Source organism: Lissotriton helveticus, chromosome 3_1, assembly GCF_964261635.1.
Source record: "Lissotriton helveticus chromosome 3_1, aLisHel1.1, whole genome shotgun sequence".
Lineage (NCBI taxonomy): Eukaryota > Metazoa > Chordata > Amphibia > Caudata > Salamandridae > Lissotriton > Lissotriton helveticus.
Genome location: NC_136061.1, coordinates 1,290,014,350 through 1,290,035,209, shown reverse-complemented (window position 1 = coordinate 1,290,035,209; position 20,860 = coordinate 1,290,014,350).

The following is a 20,860-nucleotide window of genomic DNA, read 5'->3' as shown; positions in this document are numbered from 1 at the left end:
CGCTACATCCACTTTAATCTGCTCATTTCTTCAGTCTCGCTGACTCCATTTTGAGGTTCTCAGCCACACCTCTCTGCCTCACTTCTCTATCCCAACTTCCCTCTTTCCTGCCTGTTTTCTACTATTTCTTCCCCTTCCTCCCCATGGTCCAACCTCCCTTCTGTACACTACCTACCTCTTTTCCTTATAAAGACCCTTTTCAGATCCATGCTTCTTACTGGGCTTAAGACCCCTCATTCATTCATTCCATTATTAGTTTTCTTGCTTTTTTAAAGATATCTGTTAAACACGCAACAGCATACATTAGAGAAAATGCAGCAAAAGGTATCATTCAGGAGTGAGTACTCAAGCATGGCCCATCTTGTAAAGAAAGACAGTATACTTCTAGCAAATCATACAATAAAAACTGAGAAATGTGGCACATGTGACAGCTAGGATAAGAACTCCAGGTGGACATAGTGCATCTAATGTGATAGAAAAGTAATCAAATTGCATCTTATAAAATAGAACAAACTAATAATCAACAAAACCCTTTGGCTGATGCTATTCAGAGGCACCTTTTCGGGAGCGACAGGGAGATGATCAAGAGCTCTTCGCCAACACCATGTGTCGATACATCTTTAAGTGGGGCAGGAGGTGGGAATAAAGGTGTATCCCTACAGGGACCCCTTCAACGATCTACATGGGCAGCAGCGCCACCCATCCCATAGCATGTACGACGAGGCCCGTGGTACCCATATCTTTCAAACCCTCTCCAAGTGGTAGTACATGGGATTCTATCACCTGCTGGTCAAATAACTTGAGGACAAATGTGTTCCAAAGAGTGGTGGCACCACCTCCACCCTGTAGCCGATGATCATGCCATGACGTTTGTTCATTGACACCTGTCCTGTTCCATCACCTGGTTCCAAACACGGAACAACCTCTAGCAAGACCTCCTGGAAATAGCAGCCTGTCCAGTATATTCATATCCCTAAAGTGCGCCTGAATGAGTCTACCCTTCTCAGCCACATCACCAGCCAGCCAGCGCATAGGCCATTGCAATTGGGCTGCTGTGAAAAGCAGTTCCAGGTGGGCGACCCCTCCCTCAAGCATAGGACGCTGAATCATTGGAAGAGAAACTGGCTTCCGAGGTCGTCCCCAGATAAGCTTGGATTCCAAACTTTTCAGAGCATGCAAAAAAGGATCTCAGGAAAATCACCGGCAAGGCAAGGAAAAAGTATAAAAACCTCGGGAGGACAAGCATTTTTGCAATTGAAGCCCTACCTGTGGGTGGCAGAGCCAGTCTAGTCCAAAAATGTTGGAATTGACAAAGCAAGGTCATGGCAGTGCCATAATTCCCGTTGATCGATTCCCTGTCGGAAGATAGAAATTCAGACCTATGAAACAAAAGGTTTAAAAGATCCAGGTGAGACGCAGCTCTACTGGTGCCATGTGATGTTGAGATGTGACCCAGCACAGTGGGAAAATACAGGACTTGCCCCACTACTCTGAGACCTATCATGTTACCAAAAAGATCGAGCAGGGCATAGAGGGCCAGTAGTGTAAGTGCATGGACCTTAAAATACCAAGACATCATCCACGTATAAAGACACAGTGTGCCAATCTAATCCCGCATTGATACCCCTAGCCGGCCCCTGATAAACAACTGTACAGTTAGTGGCTCCATGGCTAGCACAAAGATCTTCGGGGGCAGGGAGCATCCCTGTCGGGTCCCTCTTCTGATGGAGAAAGAACATGAAATCTGACAGCCAGTGAGGACCCTCACCTGTGGGGTCGTATACAGTATCTAGACCCAATGTAGTAAGCTAGCACCCATCCCAAACGCTTCCAACACTTGGAGCAAGTAAGACCAACTCAGTATATCAAACGCTTTCTCAAAATTCAGATCGCCACCAGGAGGTCAGCCCCCTGGATACAGCGTCCATGATATGAAACAGACGCCGAATATTGGAGTGTATTGCCCGTCGTGGCACAAAGCCTCATTGGTCTGAGTGAACTAAGGAGCTGAGCACAGGGATCAGTCTATTGATGAGGACCTTGCCTAATATTTTATAGTCAATGTTCAGCATTGACAGTGGGCAGTAGCAACTCACCTTCAGAGGATCTCTGCCCGTTTTGGGTAGCATCACTATAAGGTCCCGGAAGAGAGCCCTGTTTATGCTCCTCCTGACAAACCTTCAACAGGCGAGGGGCTAGAGTTTCCCTGTAGGTGGCATAATATTCCACAGGCAGTAGTGGCCGGCATGACTCATGTTGTGATTGGTTGGGATGCCGCCCAGCCAGGGGCAGTAGGGGATGGCATATTCTCAGCCTGCATGGAGAAGTGCAGAGTGCGCATGACTGGTTTGGGCAGCCCGAGAGGGCCGACCAAACAGCCTTTGCACACTCAGGAGTGGGCAAACCACTTCTGCCCTGCCTGGGCAGCTCCGCCCACCTGCCCGCCTGCTATGCGCAAAGAAGCATAAAATGGTAATAAAAATGAAAAGTTATTACCATTTTATGTTTTTGGATTTCTAGCACTGCGAGAAAGCAGTGGGGCGATGCTCCTCCAACCTAGTGTAGGAGCTGCCCCTGTCCACGGGAAACCCATCAGTGCCCGGGCCTTGCCATAGGCCATATGACTAATAGCCAGATGAACTTCCTCTAAATAGAGGGGTTGTTCCAGATCCCAAAACTGTATCTGAGTCAAACGCGGAAGTGCCACTGCATGAAGATAATCTTGCAGCTGCACTGGAGCCAGAACCATGGGGGCGGGATACAACCATTCATAATATTGTGTGAATATTTCTTTAATATCAATTTGCTTGTTCACCACACAGTCTGCACTGTCCCGCATGGTGCCAATCAGGGTCCTGGGGACCTCAGAGCGCAACAACCATACCAGTGTGTGCCCCAGCTTATCGCCTTCAGCATGGTGGCGGGCAAAGGAGGTCTTATAATCCAGAGCAGACAATCTTCCAACCTTCTCCTGATACTGATGATGCAAGGCTGTAAGGTGGTGGCAGGCGGCAGGCGGCGCCACTGCCTCTATCTCAGTCATTTGAATACATGTCTGTATGTCCAGCAGAGTGCGTGTAAGTGCTGCCCGAACTCCCCATATTGTACTAATACAGTTTCCTTGCATGACAAACTTTAGGGCATTCCATTCAAACCCTTGATAGTCAACTGAGCCTGCATTATCGGCAAAGTACTGGGTTAGGTGTGTAGCGATTGTGTCTCTATACACCATGACTTGTAGTGCTTCCGTGGGGAGTCACCAAGTTGGAATAATAGCCCTCCTCTTCCCCCACTGGAACGTGACCCACAATGGATTATGGTCAGACAGATTTTGGCCTAAATAGCCGGGTATGAGGGACCAACAGTCGGTGTTGCTATAGAAGTCATCCAACCTAGTGTGAGCATTGTGCCCCGGTGCGTAGAAAGGGTACTCCATCTCCCCGGGATGTCCCAGGCACCAAACATTGTGCTGGTTGAGGGCCCGAGTCCAGTGCTGAAACTGGTTTGTTGCCTGTAAACCTTGTGTTCCCAGGAGCGGGGAGATGGAGTGGTCCATGTCTGTTTCATGTTCTCAGTTAAAATCACCACCCCACAGCCCGGAAGCGGTGGCTCAACTAACATGGTACCGGGTAGAGGAAGTCCAGAAACTCCCCCTGTGAAGTGTTGTGTGCATAAAGAAATATTCTGTTTCTCCTAGCAGGGGTCCCGATACCTCATACATTCCAGGTCAAGGTGCTAAAAGTAACAGCCAGTCATGCAGTCAATACATTCCAAGATTCAAATTTTTTGTAGCATCTCATATTCACCCTTCCCCTCCTGCCCCAACCATTCAGCCCCCCATCCCTCCAGCCAAATGTTAAAGAAAGAGAGAAAAACAGTGAAACAAATGTAATGAACAATTCGCCTATCCCAGGCCTGAACACCTTCCAGCGTCATGCCACAACACCCCGAAACTGCAGCTGATATAAACTATTCACCTGCAACAAGAACATGTCCATGTTATTGTGGACGAGGCCCAAACAGCATCCTTCATCGGGGAACTCAGGCTCTCCCTTGGCGCAAAGCCATCACCAGGTCTCTTTTGGGGATGGGAAGAAGTGTGTGGTACCAGCGTCCACCACACTCAGGTGGGCAGGAAACAACAAGACATACAGAAGATTCATGGTGCAACGCTGGGCCTCAACCGCTGCAAAGGTATTACTTCACTTGTGGACCTCTGTAGAGTAGTTTGTGTATGCTGTGATAGTATTATTGACTTTTTAAGTCCAAGGGCTTTTTTGCTCTGAATATTTGCAGGAGTAGGTCCCTGTCCTGAAAATTAAATAATCATGCTATGATCAGGCGTGGGAAGGACCCTGGCACTGGAGGGCAGCCCGTGACCCTGTGCGCTCTTGATGGAGAAGAATTTCAGGACTTTATTAGCCAGGACCATGTTCAAAAGCCAGTCCTTGAGGAACAGCTTAGTATTTTGGCCCTTGGCCTATCTGAAAAACCTAACAAGCGGACACTATTGTGGCGGGAGTGACCCTCCGCATCCTTGGCCCCGGCCTGGAAGGTCCACATCTCAGCCTGGAGAGCCTTTAGCTGTTTCTGGATGGTCCTCATCAAAGGTGAAAGGGCGACCAGTGAGGATTTGGCCTCATCTGCCCATTCCATCAGCTTGGCATAGTTCACCAGCATCAATCCAGTCTCATCCTGTATAGCTCCCAGCTGAGCATCCATTGCCAATTTGGAATCCTGGTTCGCCTGCAGGATTTTATCAAACATGATGGTATGCTTCTCCAGTGTGGTCTCCAAATGTTTGGTTTGTTCTGCTTGGGTCAGTGCGCCCCCAACATGGCCATGATGGACTTCTGAGGGGGAGGCCTGGCGACTTTTGGATGAAACATGCCTGTAAGTCACAGCCCAACCCAGTAAATAGGGCCTGTGTGGCTGCCCAATATGGCAACAATCTTGACAGACTTGGGGGTTGCCCAGGGTAGGCAGCTGCAAAGACGTGATTCTCAGGGCATCCCAGTCCGTAAAGTGAGAGGGAGGCATGCTGGAGGATGTCTGCCCAGGTTATGAGGCAGCGGGGTCCAGCAGCCCAGCAGCGTGTGCTTCTTATAACTGCCGCAGCATCAGCACACCTGCCCAACACAGCCACGTCACCCCAGAGGGCGGCCCTTCCAACAGAGGATCCCACCAGGCACTCACATGTTCCTTGCCATCGCAGATGCATCTCCCAGTCAGGGCAGATGATTCCAAGCCATCCAGCCCCAGTTCAGATCACCAAGCAATCCCTGTTCACCCCTAGGCTCTTCCTACTGCAATAGAGTCTAAAGTCACCACTTCCAAGAAGGGGGCTGCAGGCTCCCCGCAGCGCACAAGCCTCCTCTTTGAGTGACCCCCTTGAGCTCCTAGGGGGGCCCCCCACTGGTCAGCACAGCTGCCATAGCCTAGAGCACTGTGGCTGCAATAAGGTTGCACTCCTCCTCCCCACAAGGCAACCTGGAAGGCCCGTAGGGCCCATCAGCAGCCTGTCCGCTCATGGGCTGTCGCTGTCCCCTCACCTTCGTTGTCCAGGCTGACAGCCCAGCCCGGTCACTGGGGATCTGTATTCAGAATCTCCGCTCTCTTTGAGAGGTTCAGGCAGTATCAGAACTCCCAGGTGCCACAGAGGCTGCTCCCATCGCGATCCCCTGGCCAGCGCTCTCGGCCTCAGTAGCCATCACAGCAGGGATCTGCAATAGCGGGTAGGGGGCCCCGGAAGAGCACCACCGCAGCCACCGAGTTATTCAGCGGAAGCAGGGGTCCATGAGCATGCGAACCTCAGGGAATATCGGGCCTGCAGCTGACGTGTTCTCCCACTTAATGGCCCTAGTTGGTGACTTGGACACAGAAAGAGAGGTAAGGGCCCGAGAGGATGTTTAAGGACCTAGCACCGCTACAACCCCCTATACACAGTTAAGTCAACAAAATGTAGCAGTGGGTCACAAAAGGAAAATTACTAACTAAGTATCTGAAAAAGTAGGATAGACAACAAAAAACCTATTCTGAGACTGAGTGATGTAAACACTAGTCAAATGGGTACTCCTTCCATGTGAAAAAATACCCATCAGTTGTCGATCGATACCACAACTGATGGGTAATTTTTCACATGGAAGGAGTACTCATTTGACTAGTGTTTACATCACTCAGTCACACAATAGGTTTTTTGATGTCTATCCTACTTTTTCAGATACTTAGTTAGTCATTTTCCTTTTGTGACCCACTGCTACACCCAGTTGGTGACTGCAATCCCTCACAAGAGAAGGGTTGCCGAGGGGTGAAGCCCAACACACAGGGCCAGACAAGGCTGGCACAGGAGGCCTAAGCGTGGGATTGACACAGGATGACAAACACTTGGCCCAACAAGGAGCAGAGCCCATGGGGGAAGAGTCTGACCACAGCGTCATCTTGGCCACTCTTCCTTTGCTTTATTTATTTATTCTTCTGCCCTGAAAGAAATTGTTTTATTACTAGAGAGGGGTGAAATCCCACTCAAATAATGAATACAATCATTGTCAGGATGAACCACAAAAGTCACTAAGTAAACCTGTACTTTACCCTCTGGAAGTTTGCCACAAAAGTAGTCTGGGCTAACTTAGAGGCAATGTGTAGAGTATTTGTGCAGCACTCAAAGAGTGGTAATTTAAAAGCACAACACAAGAATAAATCCCAAAACAAATTTGGGACAATAAAGACTAATTCAGTGAATAAAATGATACCAAAATAACAAATATCCAATAAGTAGCAATAGAAGTATGAATGTTTAAAGTTTCAGGTCTAATTAGTTCTAAAAAGCAAATAGCGCCACTTTCACTTATTGGGTCACACTGGGCCAGGTTAAAGTCCCAAGTTCAGGCTGACTGTGATAGAGTACAAGCGGGATACAGGGACCAGTTTCTTCGTGAAAATGAGTTACCTTCTCATAGTTCAAGATAAGAGTCATAGGTTAACGTTGGTGGATGTCGCAAGGAGATCGGTGTTGTCGCAAGAATCAGGTCTCTGCTGGAGCTTCGCTTTAATGGGAGGCAGGAGCAGTCACTGTTTGGTACGAAGAGCAGGTCACCAGCAAACCTTTATGTTGGTAGGAGACGCAGTGGCCATTGTTTACATGAAGAGTCCGCTTATAGTCACAAAGAGCCCAAAACCCATGGAATTTAACTTGCCCATCTGTTTTTGTAGTTTGGAAGTAGGAGGAGTACACTCTGATGTCAGCCAGGGGTCCAAGAAACTGGTGGTCTTCTCTTTGGGATCAGGACTCACTCTGGCAGAGGCCATGCAGGTCCGTTTGTTTTTGTTCAGCTGGGTAGTTGCAAGGACAGTTGTTTTGTCCCTTTAGCTCAAACAAGAGATTCACCTAACTGACCTCTGGGGTCACTTTTGGGGTCCTGAGTTCAATGAACACAGGCCCAGTCTTACTTCTTCATACAGCAGGTCAGCCCTTCTTCTGAATTTCCTCATGTCCAGGAGTGTTCTTATGATATATTCTGAGGGGGCATTTACACCACATATGTCTATGTCTAACTCTAACGGATCTGGCCAGTTGTTAAACTATTAAAAGGTTTTCCTCTGCACATTTTTATTATTTTGTGAAGTTCTGGTAGGTCAGCAACATTTGTAAGACTAATTAGGGAATAAATATCCAGCAAACAAAGTTTTTACAGTAAGCAGGGCCATAAACAAAAATTAAACAATGCATTTTTTCAGAAAGTGATGCATTTTGGGGAACATTCCTCAAAAACATTTAGAGGTCCATTACGATGGCGGGAGGACAAAGTCAGCCCGCCACTGTAATGGTGAGCGGGACCAACTGCCAGAGGTGCAGTGGTCCCACTGGACCCATTAGGATGCGACCACCACCCTGGAAGTCACATCTCGCATATTTGACATTGTGGCGGGTGGTGCTTTGTGCAGCACCCACCACAATGTCAAATATGCATGTTGTGCATTGGCATGCACAACGTGACAGGCACCGCTCAGTGCATGCCACCTTGTGCATGCCAATGTAGAGGGGTACCATAGGTACCCCCAAGTGTACTCCCACCCCCACCCAACACAACGGGGCCCACAACGGGCCCCCAAAGCCTAAATCCGCATGCCTTTCCATGGTGACATCGCCGCCATGTAAAGGCCAAAATCCACACTCATCATAATATGGCGGGAGATGCCTGCTAGGCACCGCCACCATATTATGGGCAGGGACCGCACAGCAGGCAATCGTAACAATTGCCTACATGCGGAAAAGCGGTGGACGGTCTTTGCGTCCGCCGCTGTGCCCCCCACCATTGTAATAGGGCGTGGGGTAAATGGTGGGCGGGCGGGCGGGGAGAGATGTTGGGCAGATCGCCACTGCCAGTCGGGCTGTGGCAATCCGCCCAACATCATAATGGCCCCCTTAGTGTTTAGATCTTTTGCCTGCAATTGACGTTTTGCAAAGGGAACAACAGTGTTTCTTATTTTTGCAAGACTTTACTGAAAAAATTATGCTTTTGCACTTTCCTAATCCTGTCGCAAACTGAAAGTTGATAAACTGAATAAAAGAAACCCTGATTATCCATACTTTGAAAAGCATAGCAAAAGGGGGGCAGAACATTCACTGTACGTGGCTCATTCACCTAGAATTCTGAAAGGATCAATATACAGCAGTCATCTTCACTAACTTTAGAAAGTGATTAAGGCACATCTAGTCTACACAACAAGGGTCAGACTGGCCGTTCTGCCACTCTGGTATTTTCTACATGGGTTGCAGTCTAGGAGACTGCTTTGAGATGTATTTATAATTCATCCTATTTCCCAAATGGGTAAGGCTGCCTCAACTCAAAAATCCCACGTGGCCCCCTTCTGGCTATGACCTCCTGCAGCATGTGACTGGTGTCAATATTTTTGTCAGGGCTAATTTTGGTTTACAGTCTTGCCATGTGCATAATGTATATATATATAATACCACTACCAAAGAACAGATTCATGGCGGAGAGTTCAATGTAAATGCCACCAAAGAATAATTCTGCCTCCTTTTGGTTACTTTTGTAACTAGAACAAAGGAATATGACTTTTTACTACGCGAGTCAAAACATCGCGTGACATTACAACGCGGTTGTTACGAAGACTGCGTTGTTACTACGCAATGCCATTACTACGCAAGTCATTACATCGACTTGCAGTAGATGGTGCGCTGACATTAGAACTATATCATTTACTATTCCAACTCCGGCCTACGCAACAGTAAGGAAGGGGTTGAAATAGTAAACTATACTATTCCTAATGTTAGCGTGCCATCTACTGCAAGCCAATGTAATGACTTGTGTAGTAATGGCAGTGAGTGCTAACAACGCAGTCGTTGTAACAACCGCGTTGTAAAGGCATCGAGGTGTAATTACCGCGATGTAAAAGTTGTTTCCCACAACAAAGTAATTGTTTGTTACATGTGTGATTAATGACCTCAACTGTGTCAAACATTTTAAAACAGCTACAATAATGACCTCACTTACACAAAAGGCATATTACGGGTCCAGATGTAGTTGGCTTTCGGAGTTTGTTTAAGTACTCTCCAGATCTTTTTCCACAAACTGTGGAAACAAAACAATGTACCTCAAAATCATGGCAGACAAAATATACTTCGGATATAGTTTCACATTCATGTGGATTGGAAACGGAGTTATTAAACCTCAATTTCATGAGACAATTTGTCCCTCTGTTAAAGCATCTCCCGAAACATCAAATCTAGGAGAAATACTATTCATTAACAAATTCAATGTAATATTAATTTGGCCCACTCAATAGCTAAGTTTTAGATCAATGAAAAGTTAAAGGGTTTTATTACAAAATTCAAAAGTAATGTGGTACAGAGTCAATACCATGAAGACTCTTTAATGCAGAGTTAAACAGAGAATGGAAAAAATAAGAAATTATTGTAATCCCCAAATGGACATCAAAATCAGTAGGAAAATGGACAACATATATGCCTACAAAAAATCTTCTTGCTCACCCCAAAATGAAAAGGCTTTTAGACATTATTCTTGCATATGAAATCCACATTTCTGCAGAATCATTGTGATGCGAGCAAACATTTAATTTCTTGAGCAAATCAGAGCACATGAGAAATAAACATCACTTTAGTTTAACACCTAAATACTATCCCACTTCTTTAATAATTATTTTGCACCCTCTAAGGGATTATCATTGTGAGATGTTCCAATTTAGTGAGATACATCTACAATAAAGGCTTATTTGAATGTATAGGTCTCAGTGAACCAGTGGAAGAAAAATGAAGCATGCTACAAGTTACAGCTGAACTGGGGAAGGTTCATCAGGACAAAACAGTAACAGTGGAAAATAACTAATTGCGTTACAGTTTGGCCTGTGCTCTGCGGAGCCTGTGGGGAGAAGTTGGATGTGGAGGGGTGTGGCAGAAGCACTGAATGATTGATAGGAATGACTTTAATCTTGGTTAAGATGGCATTTTATACAGAAATGCGGCCTAGTTAGCATCAATTAAAAAAAACATGCACATAAAAAACCTGTTTAAAAGGAGATTGCTTTAAATTAGTCTGTACGTGTGGAATATATTGTAAAATTGGATGCCGCACATTGCTATTGATGCACAAAAATTATACATCCATAAAACTATTTTATATAGACCAGGATTAATGTCCAAATAAATGTGCTAAATGGCACATTGTGTAGGCAGGAAACTTCTACATGATTGCAGGAAATTACATTCTTTAACCAGATAAAAGACCCCAGCCACGAACAGCCAGGGAAAATGGCTCTCCACCTCTCCTCCAACCCATTGCTTCCACTGTCATTCACCTTGTGATCACATTCTCATAGCGTAGCTGAGAATGGGATTGCATATAGAATGTAATAGAACATAACATGTCTCCCTTCTTAGCAAATATTAATTTCCCTTCCTTGTTCAGAACAACTAATGAAAAACAAGCTGCTATCAGCATCCATGTAATCAACACTCTCATACAAAAATGTCTATCTCAATATCAATACCAGGCCACCAATGATACAGGCTAACTCCTTTCTTGAACTTGATGATTCTCAAATTCCCCTTATGACATATTCCAAGACTCTTGTTACTAAGTATTGAAGGTGGAATCATTCTAATGCCTCTTATAAGGAATCCATCATCACCACATGATACCTAATTTTTTGATCTCCCAAAATAGTCTTACTCATACAGTCATCTTCTTATTCAGCCATCCCTTTGCCATATATTCTTTAACTTCACTAAACAGTATCAAACTCATAACCAACAAACCGTTACTCTTTAAAAATGCCATCAGTAGTCACCTAAACTCAGACTGCAATGCACATATTGTATTGTATTGGAATTGGAATTGTATAGCACTTACTACCCCTGATGAGGCGTCAATGTGATTTACAGTGAGTAGCACACTACTCCAGAACCCAAGGTTAGTGGTTATTGTGATTAGTGATGTGCCTTCAAGAAAAATTGCTTGTGTTTACTTCAGTTGTTTTGTTATATATTAATACCAGGTAGGTGTGATTATTAGTGGGGATTATGTGGCTTCAGGTGAATGGTTGGTGGGATAAACAGACTGGCAGAGATTAGATAGTGTAAGACTGTAGGGATAGTGATTTAACCTCTTGCATGTTCATGACGACGTCAGCTCGTCATGAGCGACGGCGTTCTGGTGCTCATGACGAGCTGAGCTCGTCATGACCGTGCCCGTCCCGTGGAACGCTTGCACGCTGGGCTAATTCCCCTGCTGTGCTGAATGTTCCATTGGAACGGACGCGGTCATAACGAGCTCAGCTTGTCATGAGCACCGGAGCGCCGTGGCTCATGACAAGCTGACCTCGTCATGAGCATGGGGGCGCTGTACGCGCCCCCAGCACAGCGGGAGAATCCCGCCCGCGGCGAAGGGGTTAAAAAGAGAGGTTGTGATCTATGAAATCAGTTACCAGCCAATTGCAGAATTACAATAAGAAGGATTGAGGCAGGCATGAGACTGAGAGGAGGCTATATCAGAACTAGAAGGTGTGCAGTTGATGGAAGGTAAGAGGGTCACTCTGAAGAAAGAAAGGAGACAAATCTAGTGAGAGTAAATCAATGCCCTTTTTAGGTTTCACCTGGAGAACGGAGCATAAGCTCCGCCTCCAAGAGAAATCTCTTGATTTCAGTAAGGACTCTGGAATACGCCCCCCTGTCCCATTGGCTAGCTCCATAAATGGAGGCTAGCCATTGGAACACAGATCTGTCCGTCATTCACGGACCAGATTCGGGGGCGTTCCCGAGATTTTTTCCCTGGGCGTGCCCTCTGTGTAGTCATGCGGCCGTGGGCGGGGTTTATTTTTTTTTTGTTGACCAGGTTTTTTTGGCCATTCCGCGGCCGACCGCCAACGGAGAAAGCCTTCCCGACCCCCCTCCCGCTGTCCGTTCCCGCCCCCCCCTTGTGCTTCATGTTTTTCAAGCGCACATTACCGCGGCCGTGGGCGGGGTTGCCGAAATGCCCGCTCCGTGCTGGGCCTCCGTTGTTCCCCAGGTGAGTGCTTGTTAAATGTATGTGTCAATAAATTATACCCTCCCGCTTCCTTTCCCGCCCCCCCCCTCCGTGTGCCTGTTACCGCCCCCTCCCACTGTCCGTCCGTAAATGCTTGTTTGTTTTGTTGGTCAAACAGCTGTGATGTACATTTAATTAATCAGCTGTAGAGAAACCCAACACGGCACGGCCCTTTGAAAAGCACTTCAGCCTATCAGAGCGCGCTGCAGTGACGCACAGTGGTGCTGCAGTCTGTCTTTCTCCCCCCACGCTCGCACTCCTCCAAAACAGCCCCTCCCTTACGAAATGAGCTCTGCTGCTCCTAGAAAACAGCTCCTGGAACACTTTTAAATACAGATTTACAGCGGAAAACACAGTTTTAAATAGCGCGAATCACCTTTTAATGCAGTTTAATAGCGCAGACCACTTTTAAATGCAATTTAGCAACGTGGAACACTTTTATTAAGATTTAAATAGCGCAGATCACTTTCCAATGCATTTCAATAGCGCTGAACACTTTTTATACAGTTTTAAATAACGCAGAACGCCTTACAACATCTCTCACACAAGCAGTGACTGTGACGGGGAGGAGATCACATCCGCTGGCTCGCAGCGTTTTCAGGACAATGTGCGGATGGGGTGCTTTCACTTTCCCTGCCTCTCCCCCATGATCTCCTCCCCGTCACAGAGTCACTGCTTGTGTGAGGCACCAACTCCCCAATGTATCCTTCAGAATACAACCTCAAACGGGCCTCCAAGAGCAACTGAACGCATTGGATGGCTGTATGGAAAGACATGCTTTTGCAAATGAAATAAATATAACTGCGACGATATCTTCCATTTAAGTGTAGTTAATGTTCTGACTTGGTTCCTACTTTACACAAAGCACCACTTCTGTCCTCCCCCGCACCCCCCCCCCCCCGCCTGCCTTGCTGTGCTGGCCGGAAGCGCTTCTCTCTATGACGGATCAGGAGCCTCAGCAACACAACAACCCCCACTAAGGAAGGGTCATATCCGTACAGGAGATTGAGATGGCAGATGTACCAGGGTGAGGTGGCGGGGCGAAGGAAGCGGCCGGAAGGTCGCACATTTCCAAACTTTGAAGACCCTCTAGCAGAGCGCTGTTTCACCTTTTATCCCACTCACACAGTCCCGCACCCACACATACATCTCCTCCTCCAAGGGATGATCACTGTACAGGTCTCCCTCTGCCATCCTCCGGGTGGCTCAGTGCCTCACTACACGTTCTCCCCTGGCCCCAGGTCCTATGATCCCCCAGTCACTCTCAGCATTTCTGCCCCCCTCGAGTCCCAACTCTGTAACTTTTCTCCCTCATTTACCCTTTTCTGACCTGTTTTCTCTAAACTCCCCCCTTTGCTGAACTATTTCCTCCTTCTGTCCCTTCCTTTTCGCCCTGGCCTTCTGTCCGACAGGGTGGAAACAAGAGCTAGTGGGGAAGCAGAGCGCAGTGTTGTATTATAGTATTTGTGTCAGGGCTTTAAGTGAGATGAAAAAACGCAGGGTCTCTCACAGGGGCGCGGCCAATCTAATTAAGGGCGTGGCTTACATACACGTCCGCTAAGAATCTGTGCTTAGCATAATGTGCCACCCAAATTGTATTTTGCAGTTTCTGTCATTGCATCCAGATATGATACAACAAGTAACATCATACCTACAAGTCGGGACTATTGGCTTTGTCAATGGTTGTTAGTGGCGTCTCAACTGGCACCACGGAGGCACTCATCTCGCCGCCAGTGGAACACACTGATTGGAGGAGAGATTATATTTGCACAAACCCACACTGTAAATACCAGGGGCGGCCTTAGGCATGTGCAAGCTGTGCACCTGCACAGGGCCGCCAAACCCCAGGGGCCTCATCGCCAGGGGCCTCATCCAGCCTCTTGGTAGGAGCGGGCAGAAAACACCTTCCAGCTCCGGGTTAACAAAGAAATCGTTTCCATGCCTCCGAGCCCGTGATCTTCGTCAATAATTCAGTGTCGCTCATAAAGGGCGATGATAAGTACCGATGTGACTCATGTGGAGAGGCTGTGTGCTGGAGGGATTCGAGGCAGATATGTCCATCACTTGAAGCAGCACATGTACAGAAGTCAGCTTTTTGCATTAGAAAGGTATAATTCTTTTTTGACATTTCTTCAATTGTATTCGGAATTTAATTCATGGAAATCGTATTTTTCACCCAGTGTTCTTTTTATGTTTTTTTAGAGTGTTTATAAGGACGGAAAGCAATGGAATATAGTAATTAACAAGATGCGTCACAGGCAGAAGTACACACCTGCCTCCACCTGTGCAGAATTGCCCGTCACCTCACCCTGTTCTTTTATACGCATTATTTTAAGACTGAATTAAAGGAATTTTTCTCCCTTCCAAAAAAAAAAAAAATCCTTCAAGAACGTTAATTTTGTGATGGCATCAGGAGTTAAAAGTTATTTAATGTTACTTCTGCTCCTGGCATTTTGGTCATTTGAAGTTATGTTCTATGATTGTTTGAAGTGCTGGACACATTGAAACTTTTCCTCCTTATTGATGGTTTTCTGGTTTCTGCTCGGACTGTTTTTAGCATTCTTGAAATTATTGGCTTATTGAACTTGACTGTTTGCTAGTGAAGAAAGTATATTTTACTATATCATGGTATTATTGACCTGATGCAATGTTTTTTTTGTATTGTTTTGTGGAACAACTTCAAATTTTTTTGGGGGTAATGCGATTTCAGTACTTTTTAGGTTTCGCCTCGCCGAAAGGCTGCGCAGCTGACTTTCTGCGCAAGGTGAAAGCTTATGTCTAGAGATGTGTACTCATGTCCCGCCCCTCTGTTCCATTGGCTAGCCCCATAAATGGAGGCTAGCCATTGGAATAGAGATCTGTCCGTCATGGCCGGAGCAGATTCGTGGGCGTTCCGGCCATTTTTACTCATCCCGCCCCCTTGCGATCGTCATGCGGCGGTGGGCGGTGTTTATTTTTTATTTTTTTACAGCTTTGTTTTCCACCATTTCGGAAGTGTCCTTTGCAGGGGTGGGTTGCGCGATGTCCCGCTGTCCATTCCCGCCCCCCTCCCGCTGTCTGTGTGCCCGTTCCTGCCCCCCCTCCCGCTGTCCGTGTGCCCGTCCCCGCCCCCCCTCTCGCTGATACCTTGACCCGCCAAGTTCGCTTCCTAGCTCCGAGGATGAGGTTCCTCGGCGTCCGCTGCTTTGGCTTTCTCTCCTGCTTCCCTTTGGTCGTCATCCTCTCAGTGTCCGTTCCCGCCCCCCTCCCGCCGTGTGCCCGTTCCTGCTCCCCCCTCCCGCTGTCCGTGTGCCCGTCCCCGCCCCCCCTCTCGCTGATACCTTGACCCGCCAAGTTCGCTTCCTAGCTCCGAGGATGAGGTTCCTCGGCGTCCGCTGCTTTGGCTTTCTCTCCTGTTTCCCTTTGGTCATCATCCTCTCAGTGTCCGTTCCCGCCCCCCTCCCGCTGTCCGTGTGCCCGTTCCTGCCCCCCCCTCCCGCTGTCCATCTGCCCGTCCCCGCCCCCTTTCCCGCTGATACCTTGTTTGTAGGAGGTTACCAGTGGATGTCTCTCGCCCGCCAATGAATGATCATGTGAATATTGTCTTGACTCATTGGAAGCTCTTACCGTTTACTACTTCTGAATATTACCCAGCCTGCGGGCAGACTAGAACCAGCCCAGGGTATAACTTCAGTATTAACACCAACTGGCAGGCAGCTGATGATTAAAGCGCCCTGCGGCCTAAAAGCAAATTAAATGAACAAACACTCAGCGGGCTGCACGCTCACTAATTCCTCTTACTTGCGAGGAGAGCCACCACAATTTGTTACCAGGCGGCAGGCAGCCGCCCGCCTCCTCAGAGTCCTGGCTGTTGCAACAACTCACTCCCTCAGCCAACGCGGCCACAGGGTCATGATGATCGATTTTTAATTAACATCGCAGCTGTATGAGCATCGCTGCCATGATTTGCTGCAGCCCCACACAAAATCTGCAGCAGGACTACTGGACGTCCCACTACGCCTAAGTCTGACTCTGTGACTGTGTCACTCAACCTAACTAGTTGGCCGATGTCTTGGTAGTAACCATTGGGCACTGCCTCCAAAAGACGTCATGTAATCACGTCACAGCGGGAATCGCCTTCTAGAGATACATAGTAGCAGCAGCTACTCAACCAGCGGAGTCCCCATGCCTGTAGGGAGCAGCGTGTGCATGCCACAGTGCGCTGACAGACGCTCCACCTTAATTATATCAGTATAGCAGCATCAGGCAGCACTAACGGCTTGACAGCCAAGAAGCATCATTGCCGGCTGACATAAGTATTAATGATGGGACGCCCGGTTAGGGTAGCAGTGTTGCATCAGAGAGGTGGAAGAATGGGGATTTCCGGAAGAAAATGTCACTATACGTAGAAAGACAATTTAGCACCAACTGAAGTCTTTCTGTGATAGACACCGAGGAATAGTTTTTGCACACTGCTCCATTGCTGTGTATATTTTGGCACATTAATGTTGTTTGGGGAAAACCATTGCAGTGCACCTTTCAAGAAATGGACCAGCCTGCATTCGGTAACTAGATCCAGCACATATTCTTAAGTTGTCAAGGACTGCTTCCGTCCAGTGCATGTACAGGGAGGCATCCATTCATTAAAACTGTAGGGCATTGATTGTTATGGAAATGTAGGGCTGTCTTACCTACAAAGTGTAGGTAAGTTTGACCAAGAGTGTCGAAAAACTCCCGCAGGTGCAACGTTCTGTTGACTCAGGGTGAGCCATAGTTTAGAAACAAAGGAGAAAACTAAAAAAATTGTCTATATGCAGAAAGGAAGGATGATGTTATCCTAAATTTGTGCACGGGGAGCTGCCATCAGGGCAGCCTCGATTGGCAACCAGACCACCAAACCTGGCATGGGAGTTTGGAGCTGGAAATTTCTCCTCTCTAAGAGGAACTGAGCAAGAGTTTGGCCCCCTCCATGATGATGGGCCATACCTGTGGAGACCCAAGTGTAGAACGGCCTGATACTTTCAGAAGACACCAGGTGCAGTAGATGGAGAGGAGTCTGCAACCCAGACCTACTGATTCATGGGTATGCCGTATTTGGCAATGTGCTGCAAGTCACCATTGTAGGGATCACAACCTGGGTGGGTGAGTTCAGGGCATCAGGTAGGGTAGGACCACTTTGTGACTTGGATCCAATGCCACAAGCCTCCTACTCAAGACACAGATCTTACCAATGTGGATGCAGAGACATATGTGCTACTGACCTCATGTCCTGCTCCCATGGACCAGTAGCAGCCTCACCATCTATTGCACTACAACCTCGGAGTCGGTGCTAGGGAGGGCTAGGGAGTGCAGAGTGACTAGGGAGTGCTAGGGAGTGCAGAGTGACTGCAGAGTGCTAGGGAGTGCAGAGTGCTAGGGAGTGCAGAGTGACTAGGGAGTGCAGAGTGACTAGGGAGTGCGAGGGAGTGCAGAGTGACTAGGCAGTGCTAGGGAGTGCAGAGTGACTAGGGAGTGCTAGGGAGTACAGAGTGACCAGGGAGTGCTATGGAGTGCTAGGGACTGCAGAGTGACTGCAGAGGATAATGGCAATATAAATGACAATGCCATTTATTTATCTGTTTCCAAAACCAACACATAAATACAAATTTTGTCATTTACAATGCCAATAGCTCTAACTTTTCCAAAGGCGAAACCATTGCATTGTAAATGCTTGTTTCATGCTGTAATTAGGAGTAGGCTTTCTGAGTTAGCAAGTATTCAGAGAATGTAAGATGTAGAGAGTAACTTTATAGTGTTCCATATCCAGGGCAGACACCTTAAACATGTGATTCCATTCGTATACACCATTTCAACATTTAAAGCCCAAGACATTGAAAAAAAGTGTGACGCTGATCCAGTGCCACTGAACCAATTTGAGTTATATAAAACTGTGCAAACAAAATCAATAGTCTCTGTAATGCTCTCTTTCATTCATGCTTAGAGAAAGGTGTGATGTAAATGTCAGAGCTGTCGAATCCTGAGCAGGGGGACAAGGCTCAAGGCTGGGCACAAACCCAACATCCTACGACTGCAGGCAAAGCTCTCCCTGAAACTGATGTGTCCTTGTGCAATGCAACCGGTGCTCATGCAAAGTGCTTCAACACCCTCCGGTCGAATCCGCTCTATTCAAAAGTGCACGAAAAAACAAATAAACCCCCAACCACAACAGCCCAAAACAAGTGGGTGAAATAAATGAATTCACAAATTAATTAAATTAAAAAAAATCTCGATTTTGTTTATTTCTCGGGCAAAATTTGATTGGTATTGCACGAAATGTCCCCTCCAAAAATCCAATTGCATATTTTATTTGTAGCAAAGTATGTTATTGACAAAAAAGCAATGACAGCCAGTATTTCAGGTTTCATTAAGCAACGTATTTTGCTGAAAAGCAAACCTGTGAAAAGTCAGTGTGCACCTGTTTTCTCCCCCACAATTTCTTTTCCAAAGAAATGTGTTCAATTTACTTAAATAGAGTAGAATTTCACAGACCCCCACCTAGTTTCTCAAGCACCCTCGGACAGATTAACAATGGGCAATTTTTTTGTACGTGATCTGATACTATTCGGTGATGTTTTTCCTTGTCACCAAAGTTATTTTGTCTTGTCCAAAACCCTTCTGTATTTTTCCCACCTCATTTTAACAATTTGACTTAATTGACACCCCATTCCTTGATGATAATGCGAAGACATCATGTCCACTGTGTTGGTTGTGAACACTCTTTTCTGACCCTTCACCATACATACTGAAAACATTGAATACTGCCTTCTGTGTGCCTTATAACAATGGCACCGACTCTATTCAAACGGCACCTACTTTGTTGCACTAAGATCAAGCAACATCTATTTTTCCTGTTGGATTATATTCTACCATTTAGAAAATAGCTAAATAGTATTTATTTGAGTAGCAGCTGGAGGTCTTCTTTTGCCGTACTTCGTCACCATGTTTGGGGTTTGGTGCTGTATAACTATTGTTTAGATTTGATTTAATACTAATACTACTATTACTAATATTCGGGATAGAGCTATTACTACTACCAATAATAATGAGTATAATTAGATCTATACTTATACTGACATTGTCAACATTAATCACAATGAAAATATGAGTAAAAGAACATAGTAAAGGATAACAATATAACAATGTTTCAAAGTAGTTCTCACGATGACATATTTTAGTCTCGGGACTCTGTAAGGTGCACGCTTTCCTTTCCCAGTATGGTGGTCCTTGTTTGGCAAACTTTGAATGGTGAAATGATGGCATCATGCTTGACTTTGCAAGGCAAAGGGTGCTTCCTACTATCTTCACCAGCTTGGCTTGCCATCTCCAGGTGGGTGGCATGGAGTGTGGAGTGACAGCGGAAGAGCTAGACCAACAGGGAGAAAGAGTAAGTATTTTCCCGGGCTTCCCAGGGGGGTCAAAACTACAGATACAAATGTTTTCTCTAAATGTGAACTTATCGCCCACACTCAGTCCAAGGAGACGTGGACAGGGTTATCTGACAGTGGTGCAGCGATGGTGACAAACTCAATCTCACACAAATGTCTGCTCATCTTGTGGAAAAAGTAACTAAGGGGTGTATGCATGTGTGTCAGATAGTGTTATTTGTATAGCACAAACCCCAAAAATGGCGAGACACAGTAGAGGATCATAGGAGAGCTACAGTCAACGATCTGTTGGGGAGGAAGCTGGATTCTAAGAGGGGAAATGGAATGCTACTATACCATGATGTAGTGTTCTTTAGTGGGATGTTTTTCACCTCTCTCCTAAAATTGAGGATGGTTTGGGTGGTCCTTAGGCATAAGAGGTATATTGTTTTGTGTCTTTAATGCTTCGATGGAAAAGTTATTTTGCCGGCTTTTATCTCTTTTTTGTGTTTGGATGGGGAAAGAAGGACATGCCCACAACTGTTGTGGTCCAACGTGGAAACTACACATCCTTAAGTGAAGAGCCCTATGGTAAACAAAACAGTGGTTGCAGTTCCACTGCTACAGATACATGTAATTGATTCAATCAGTATCAATCAAGCTGTATTCGACTATTTATAAAATAATCATAAAAGCACATAAAAAATCTGTTAAATTGGCATCTTGAGGAAATATACCAAAACAATGATCTATGCATCAACAGGTCAGTTTGCCTGTAATCTCTTATACATTTCCAATAAACAAAGGATGGGTGGCTCCCATTCCTTCATCGTCTCCTCCTTCTCTATCTATTTCTCTTCCTGCACATCTTGCTCTTTCAATCTGGCTGACTGGGTGTCAATATACAAATAGAAT